Source organism: Nicotiana tabacum, chromosome 4 (genome assembly GCF_000715075.1).
Source record: "Nicotiana tabacum cultivar K326 chromosome 4, ASM71507v2, whole genome shotgun sequence".
Classification (NCBI taxonomy): Eukaryota; Viridiplantae; Streptophyta; class Magnoliopsida; order Solanales; family Solanaceae; genus Nicotiana; species Nicotiana tabacum.
In genome coordinates, this window is record NC_134083.1 from 51,534,499 (window position 1) to 51,541,885 (window position 7,387).

Below are 7,387 nucleotides of genomic sequence, written 5' to 3' on the forward strand. Positions count from 1 at the left end.
GAGCGCCTATGAGCGAGCCTACTATGGCAGAGCAGTTATATATACCGAGCCTTATAAGGCCGTACAATTATTTTACTTACTATATTGAAGGAGTTTAGTCACTATCAGCAGGTAAGTATATCTCCAGATCATCTTTGACTCCCAGTTACTTCCAGTTATTATATTATCAGTTCAGTTTCGATTTTCAGTTATGTTATTGCCTTACATACTCGGTACATTATTTCGTACTGACGTCCCTTTTCCGGGGACGCTGCATTTCATGCATGCAGGTTCAGATAGACAGACGAGTAGACCTCCTCAGTAGGTGTTTCCAGAGTTTAGCCTGATCGGTAAGCTCCACAACCTTCGGAGTTATCGGGTCTAGGTTTTTGTGTGCATCTTATGTATGTATTTATATATATAATATGGGTAGGTCGGGGCCCTGTTCCGATCACAATATATCTATCAGTAGAGGCTTGTAGACATATCCTGTTGGTTAGTGCAGTATGTTGGGTTTGTAGGCCTGGTATGTATAATTTGGTGGTTTGTCAGCTGTAGTAGCTATGACGGCCTTTTCAGCCTAGCTTTATATTGATGTTTAGTTAGCACTAGTTTCCATTCAGTTTTATATTTTTCTTCGCAAATTGTCTTGCAAGGTGGCCCCATGGCCGAAGTATGACATTATGTGTTCAGAGTCCCTTAGTCGCAATTTGGTACGCCAGGTTAGGTGAGGCACCGGGTGCTTGTCTCGCTCCTAGGTTCGGGGCGTGACAAACTTGGTATCAGAGCAGTTCTGTCCTAGGAAGTCTACAAGCCGTGTCTAGTAGGGTCTTGTTTATAGATGTGTTGTGCACCACATTATATAAGCAGGGAACTACAGGGCATTTAGGAGTTGGTTACCCTTCTTTGAAATCTAACTCGTGCTATAGAACTGAGTTATAGGAAATTTGAATTGAACTTATGTGTTGGTGTTTGCATGCACAGATGACGGTGACTAGGAAGACTACGGCTAGCCAGAGGAGAGATACAGCAGTAGGTGAGGGGACCAGCAGGGTACCCCCAGTAGATGGGGCCCAGTCTGAGGCTCAAGGCGAGACCCCTACTCAGCCATTACCGGCTCCTCCACCAACTACGGAGATTCCTAGGGAAACCGCACATCCAGTTCCCCCTCCACTTCCATCAGATCAGGACTTGAGGAGTGCGGTGCATTTGTTGACACAGTTGGTAGCTACCCAGCAACAGGCTAGGGCATCAGCTAGTGCAGGAACTTCTGAGGGGTCTGGGAGTTCAAGGGTCCGAGAGTTTATTGCTTTGAGTCCCCCAGAGTTTTCGACACGACTTTTGGAAGTTGAAAAGTTCAAAGTTCTTCAGGTTGGAATTGTGGTGCGATTCATCATTTCGACGTTGTTAGGTATGATTTTAGGCCTCGAGCAGGTCGGGGACAGATCAGAGGGAGGACCCGCAGGATTCATAGATCAGCTTCACAGGATCTTTCGTGTTATGCATGCCACGGAGAAAGAGGCAGTTGAGCTAGCAGCTTTTCGACTCCGAGATATAGCCATCCTTTGGTACGAGGGATGGGAGAGGTCCAGGGGACGTGATGCACCTCCAGCTATTTGGGAGAATTTTTCAGATGCCTTCCTTGACCAGTACTTACCACGGGAGATCCGACAGGCTCGAGTCGATCAGTTTCTAGCCCTCAAGCAGGGTAATATGAGTGTTCGAGAGTATAGTCTCCGTTTTGACTCATTGGCCAGATATGCACCATCCATAGTTGCTACTATGCGGGACAGGATTCACAAGTTTATAGCAGGGTTAGCCCCAGAGTTAACCGAGGCATGTGCCACCACTGCATTGCAGGATAGTATGGATATCTCCCGGATTCAGGCATTCGCCCAGAATATAGAAAGGGGTAGGCATCGGCAGCAGGGTACAGAGAGGGCTGAGCAAGGGCAACGTAAGAGGATGAGATTTCCCAGGTCTCAGGAGAAATATCAGGGTAGTTATAGGACCCAGTACTTCGGACGGCCACCTAGGCCTCCGCCACCTCAGTTACAGGGTTACAGGTATGACTGCTATACTCAGTCAGGACCAGGTGAGAGCTCACAGGCGTCGGGTTTGCAGCGACAGTGAGGATCTGCGCAGACATGGTCATTTCCTCCATGGTGTGACATCTATGGTAGAGGACACTTGGGCCAATGCCGAGCAGGTTCTGATGCTTGTTATACATGTGGGCGTCCAGGGCATATGATGCGGGATTGCCCAAATAGAGATTCGGGGGGAATGGCACAACCAGCGAGTTCAGCAACAGGATCATCTATGTCCGTGCATCCTTCAGGGCGCGAGTCTCAGTCTTCGGCTGGTAGAGGTCAGGGCAGAGGTAGAGGTTCCAGTTCAAGTGGTAATCAGAACCGTATCTATGCTTTAGCAGGTCGACAGGACCAGGAGTCTTCACCAGACATTGTGACAGGTATATTAACCATTTGCTCTCACGATGCTTATGCTTTGATAGACCCAGGATCTACTTTATCGTATATTACCCCATTTGTTGCGAGGAAGTTTGGTATAGTGCCTGAAATACTAAGTGATCCTTTTGCGGTATCTACACCTGTCGGAGAATCGATTATTGCTAGACGGGTTTACCGAGGTTGTACGGTGACAATTTGTAGTCGTCAGACCTCAGCTGACCTAGTTGAGCTAGAGATGATGGATTTTGATGCTATCATGGGCATGGACTGGTTGGCAGCTTGCTATGCCACAGTTGATTGCCGAGCAAAGGCAGCCAGATTTCAATTTCTGGGTGAGCCAGTCCTTGAATGGGTAGGTAATACACCAACACCCAGAGGTAGGTTTATTTCCTATCTGAAGGCGAGGAAAATGATCGCAAAAGGGTGCATTTATCATATTGTGCGAGTTAGAGATGCAGATGCTGAGATACCTACACTTCAGTCTATTCCCGTAGTCAAAGAGTATGCAGATGTGTTTCCAGATGAGCTTCCAGGTATTCCTCCAGAGCGAGAGATTGATTTTAGCATCGATTTGCTTCCAGGAACTCAACCAATATCCGTCCCTCCGTATAGAATGGCACCTGGCGAATTGAAGGAGTTGAAGGAGCAGTTAAAAGATTTGTTGGAGAAAGGTTACATCAGGCCCAGTACCTCACCTTGGGGTGCACCAGTACTATTTGTGCGGAAGAAAAATGGCTCGCTGAGGATGTGTATCGATTATAGGCAGCTGAACAAGGTAACTATTAAGAATAAGTATCCACTTCCAAGGATCGATGACTTGTTTGATCAGTTGCAGGGGCTAGATGCTTTTCAAAGATAGATTTGAGGTCGGGGTACCACCAGGTCAGAGTTCGGGAAAAAGATATTCCGAAGACAGCCTTCCGGACCCGATATGGCCACTTCGAGTTCCTTGTCATGTCCTTCGGGTTGACTAATGCACCCGCTGTATTTATGGACTAGATGAATAGCCTATTCCGGCCATTTTTAGATCTGTTCGTGATAGTATTTATTGATGATATTCTGGTTTATTCCCGTTTAGAGGATGAGCATGCGGACCACCTGCGAGCGGTACTGCAAACCCTCCATGATCGTAAGTTGTATGCTAAGTTTTCTAAATGTGAGTTCTAGTTGAAGTATGTAGCATTCTTGGGGCATATTGTATCAGATGAAGGGATAAAGGTGGACACTAAGAAGATTGAGGCCGTGAAATCTTGGCCTAGACCTATCACTCCGACAGAGGTTCGTAGCTTTCTAGGCTTAGCAGGATACTATCGGAGGTTCGTAGAGGGTTTTTCTTCCCTTTCGACACCATTGACGAAATTGACACAGAAAGAAACTAAGTTTCAATGGACAGAGGCTTGTGAGCGGAGTTTCCAAGAGCTTAAGAACAGGTTGACCTCAGCTCCAGTTCTAACACTTCCAGAGGGTCTAGAGGGTTATGCCGTGTATTGTGATGCATCAGGTGTCGGGTTAGGATGTGTCCTGATGCAACATGGGAAGGTAATTGCGTATGCTTCAAGGCAGTTGAGGAAGCACGAGAGGAATTATCCGACCCACGACCTCGAGTTAGCTGCGGTTGTCCATGCACTTAAGATATGGCGGCATTATTTATATGGTGTTCATGTTGATGTATTTACTGATCATAAAAGCCTACAATATATCTTCAAGCAGAAAGAGTTGAATTTGCGACAGAGGCGATGGCTTGAGTTATTAAAAGATTACGATGTTAACATTCTCTACCATCCAGGGAAAGCTAATGTTGTAGCAGATGCATTAAGTCGCCGATCTATGGGTAGCTTAGCACATGTAGATCCCGAGAAAAGACAATTAGCTAGAGAGATTCATCAATTGTCTTCGTTGGGGGTTCGGTTAGTAGATTCTGAGGATGGCGGAGTTTTACTCCAAAACACTACAAAATCATCCCTCATAGCGGAAGTCAAGGAAAGGCAGTACGAGGACCCAGAGTTGGTCGAGCTGAGAGAGCGAGTTCCGCAGCAGAAGAAGCCACTGTTAGAGCTAAAGGGAGATGGGGTTCTCAGATATAGGGGTCGTTTGTGTGTTCCAGATGTAGCAGGGCTACGAGACAGGATTATGTCAGAGGCACATTATTCATGGTATTCCATCCATCCTGGGTCGACGAAGATGTATCATGACATTAAGGATGTGTACTGGTGGAATGATATGAAGAAGAACATTGCTGAGTTTGTCGCCCAATGTACTAGTTGCCAGCAAGTGAAGGTAGAGCACCAGAAGCCTGGAGGGCTAATGCAGACTATAGAGATCCCGACATGGAAATGGGAGGCGATAAACATGGACTTTATCACGGGTTTACCTCGTTCTAATCGTAAGTTCGATTCCATATGGGTGATAGTCGATAGGCTCACGAAATCAGCTCACTTCCTACCGGTCAGATCTACATATACAGCAGAAGATTATGCAAAGTTATATATTAAGGAGATAGTGCAGCTACACGGAGTACCAGTTTCTATTATATCTGACCGTGGGGCTCAGTTTACAGCACATTTTTGGAGGTCATTTCAGAGAGGTCTAGGGACTCAGGTGAATCTCAGCACAGCTTTTCATCCACAGACTGATGGACAAACCGAGCGCACAATTCAAACGCTCGAGGATATGTTACGAGTATGTGTGTTGGATTTTAAAAGAAGTTGGGATGAACATCTACCTCTTGTCGAGTTTGCATATAATAACAGTTACCACTCCAGTATTCAGATGGCTCCGTACGAGGCTTTGTATGGGCGTAAGTGCAGATCTCCTATAGGGTGGTTTGATGCTGGGGAATCTAGGTTATATGGGCCAGACCTGGTTCAACAGGCCATAGAGAAAGTAAAGCTTATCCGGGAGCGACTGTTGACAGCTCAGAGTCGTCAGAAGTCATATTCTGACGTGCGGCGACGAGACTTAGAGTTCAGGATTAACGACTGGGTATTCTTAAAGGTATCACCTATGAAGGGCGTGATGAGGTTTGGCAAGAAAGGCAAGCTTAGCCCACGGTATATTGGGCCTTATAGGATCATTCGGAGAGTGGGCCAAGTAGCTTATGAGTTAGAGTTGCCCTCAGAATTGGAGTCTGTCCATCCGGTTTTTCACGTATCTATGCTACGGAAGTGCATTGGCGATCCTACCCGAGTGGTGCCCACGGATGATGTACAGATTACAGAGGACTTGTCATACGAGGAAATTCCAGTTGCCATCCTAGACCGACAAATCCGCAATCTACGAAATAAGGAGGTAGGTTCCGTAAAGGTTTTATGGAGGAGCAAGAATGTAGAAGAGATGACGTGGGAATCGGAGGAAGAAATGAAGTCTAAATACCCCCACCTATTTCAAACTGAAGATATGGCTCGAGATGGGATGCTACAACACAGCTCTATTCAGGCTAGCAGGTCATCAGGTAAGCTTTTATTTTTCACTTTTAGTATTTATGATTTACGGTTGGTGAGGCAAAGTGTTGCTATTTATAAACATTGGCCATGTGTGGCATGCATAGTATGTTTTCTGGCTACGTACAGGTTGGTTTTAACCTAGTGTACGAAGGATACTCTGGCAAAAGTTTCCAAAGTCTCTAAGAGTAAACATTCGAGGATGAATGTTTCCAAGGGGGGAATGATGTTACACTCTATATTTTCGTACGTAAAAATGCATCGTAAGCAAACTAATGTAGGACCAAAAATGAGATAATTTTTAAAAGTATATAAAGTAATTTAATCATGTTACCTCTGAGGTTAAAAATATTGAAGATCATGAACAACAAGTACAAAGAGGGTTGGACAGTTCAGAAGCTAAAGCAATTGTATAAAACAATGTTTCGTCGAAAGTCGACAAGTTGGGAATGTTATAACATGTACCTTTGGGGTGAGACTAGGGTGATTAACATGATAAGGAGATTATGTTATGATTTATATTAGTCGTATGACATCCGTGTGTTATGTTTTAATGTCAAGCGAGTTGTGGAACAAAAGTCGATGAAAGTCATCACAAGTTACACTCATAAGTTTTACTGAAACTTTGGGTCAAATGTAACTGCAATTTTCTCCCAATATACTTAGAGTTATGGGGTGTTACACCCATCAAATTAAAGATCTATGAGTCTAGTTTCCAATGCATTAAACCGTTTGTCAATATGACATCGGAGTAATGAGATATGGGCATTTTTGCGATACTGCGCAAGCTGCTAGGTGACAAGTAGGTGTGTCACCTACTTGCTTAAATGAAAGCCCAAAAATGGGCCATTTCGGGTCGTCCAAGGAGGCCTTTTAAAGGCCTATTTTCTTCATATATTAGACTTAAAATAGAGCATAATAACCAGACATAAGCTCTGCAAAGAATCCTCCCAAAAATTTCCCACAAACCCTAATTGATTTTCTCTCCCTTTCAAGTTCTAATTGGAGGTAAAACCTAGAGTTTGAAGAACCAAGATAGGAGCTGAGTTATCCAACAAATAAGGTGAGTTTACTGCTCCCTTTCATCCAGTTTTTCTTCTATAAATTCATGGTAAGTCGTTCTATACTTGTGAGAACTCACGGGACGGTGATCGGAAGCCGTGAGTTCGAGTTATTCACTTGTAGCGGACTGTTTTGTGTTGCTGTTGGGCTGCGTGTTTTACTACTGTTTTGTGGAATTTTGGAGGAGGAAGGGGGTGTAGAAACACCATATAAATGTAGGGTGGTTGGCTGGTCGTTCGTCATAACATTTTCGGGTCGTTTGACACTACTACGGTGGTCATTTTGTGTATGAAGAGATTGGGGTGTGTTGGGCTATTTTGTAGTATTTGATGGTGGATATAGGGCTGGAAAATGATGTATATATGTTGTCATTGTTCTGTTCTTGTATTGTTGGTGTTATCTTGAATTTGGAGGAAGTAAGGATTATAGGGGAGATGC